The following is a 2068-nucleotide window of genomic DNA, read 5'->3' as shown; positions in this document are numbered from 1 at the left end:
TCAATTTTCTGTGTTCTGGCTGTGTTTTCTGCTGCTAATATTTAGTTGTCTCTAAACTTGGTTGTGTGAGAAAGCAAGTCGTCTCCACCTATGCCTCCATCTTGGCGGACGTCCCCAATAATTTTTTTATTGTCTCCACAGTTTTACCTTTTCCAGAATGTCAAAAAGTTGCATTCATACAGTCTGAAGACTTTTTGGATTGATTTCTTTCACTTTGTAACATGCACTTAATTTTCTTCCATGTCTCTTCATGGCTTAATAGCTCATTTCTTTCTTTCTTTTTTAAAAACATGGAATGCCTCATGAATTCACAAATTATCCCTGCGAAGGGGCTATGCTAATCTCCTCTGTATCCTTTGAATTTTAGTGCATAGGGTGTAGAAGCAAGCACACTAATTTCTTTTTAGTGCTGTGTCTAGATTCTTTCAGTTAACATTGTCTGAAAGATGAATCCAATGTTATGAAAGTAACAGAGTTTGTTCTTTTTTACTTGTATACCGTTCCATTGTATAAATATATCTATAATTATTTACCCTTTGTACTGTTGATGGACCTTTGGATAGTGTCTAGTATGATTTTTTTAAACTAAAAAAAATTATTGATTTGAGAGAGAGAGAGAAAGAGAGAAACATTGATTTGTTGTTCCACTTACTTATGCATTCACTGGTTGCTTCTTTTATGTGCTCTGACTGGAGATTGAAGCCACAACCTTGGCATATCAGGATGATGCTCTAACCAGTTGAGCTACCTGGCCAGAGTGAGACTCTCTTTTTAAGAGCATTTGAGGTTCACAATTATTTCTAGTTTTTGACTGTGAGAAATAATGCTACTATGACCATTCTTTTTATTATTTTTTATTTTTCTAAAAGATTTTATTTATTTATCTTTAGAGGGGAAGGGAAGGAGAGAGAGAGAGAAATATCAATGTATGGTTGCCTCTCGTGTGTCCCCTGCTGTGAACTGGCCTGCAATCCAGGCATGTGTCCTGACTGGGAATCAAACCACAATTGTCTGGGTCACAGGCCCGTGCTCAATCCACTGAGCTACACCAGCCAGGGCCATTCTTTTTAAATATATATATAAATTTCCTTCCTTCCTTCCTTCCTTCCTTCCTTCCTTCCTTCCTTCCTTCCTTCCTTCCTTCCTTCCTTCCTTTCTTAGAAAGAGAGAGATTGAGAAAGAGAGAAACACCAATGTGAGAGAGAAACATCCATAGGTTGCATTCTGTATGCATCCTGATGGGGGATCGAACATGCGTTGTAGACATGTGCTCTGACCAGGAACTGAACCCGCAACATTTCAGCCCTTATGGGAGGACACTCCGACCAATTGGGCCACACCAGCCAGAAATAATTATTGATTTTAGAGAGAGAGAGAGGTGAGACAGAGGCATTGGCCCACTATTTCACTTACCCATGCATCCATCAGTTGATTCTTGTATGTGCCCTGACTGGAAGTCAAATTCACAACCTTGGTGCATAGGGACAATGCTCCAACCAAGTGAGCTACCCAGCCGGGGCCAATAGTTTTAATTTTGATGTAATTTCAAACTTACAGAAATGTTGCAAGAAGAGTACAAAGAACTTCTGTATACTCTTTAACCATATTTAATAATTAACATTTTCTGTCTCTCTTTAGTAAATATAAAACATAATACATAATATATCATACCAAGGATTAGGGTTATGGGTCAGGGTTTTATGCATATGTATAAATATATATACATGTGTAAATTATAGTATATATAAACTTCTAAAGAATAAGGACATAATCTTAAATAACCCGTGTTAACTTTTCAAAATCAGGAAATTTACTGCTATCTAATCTATAGTATAGATGAAAATAATTTCAGTTTCCAATTGTCCCAATAATGTACAATATAGGAAACTTTTCCTTTTCAGTCCAAGATTGAGTCCAGGACTGAACTGGACTCATGCATTGTATTTAGTTGTCACTTTTCTTGATCCACTGAGCCATACCAGCCAGGGTATGCTTAATTTATTTTTTAGATTCAATTGTTGGTAGAGTTGATTTTTTGCTATTTTGTTGCTCATATATTTGATCTTTT

At 36.6% G+C, this 2068-nt stretch overlaps 1 non-coding gene across 1 annotated transcript; it reads right to left on the bottom strand.

Moving 5' to 3' along the window:
- Positions 1 to 284: 284 nt before the first annotated feature.
- Positions 285 to 393, bottom strand: LOC128627570 (U6 spliceosomal RNA). The gene has a single exon (XR_008391827.1). It is a non-coding gene; the product is annotated as a U6 spliceosomal RNA (small nuclear RNA).
- Positions 394 to 2068: the final 1675 nt, after the last annotated feature.

Source organism: Artibeus jamaicensis, unplaced genomic scaffold (genome assembly GCF_021234435.1).
Source record: "Artibeus jamaicensis isolate MK-2021 breed Jamaican fruit bat unplaced genomic scaffold, CSHL_Jam_final contig_447, whole genome shotgun sequence".
Lineage (NCBI taxonomy): Eukaryota > Metazoa > Chordata > Mammalia > Chiroptera > Phyllostomidae > Artibeus > Artibeus jamaicensis.
This window is presented reverse-complemented; position numbering and strand designations above follow the sequence as displayed.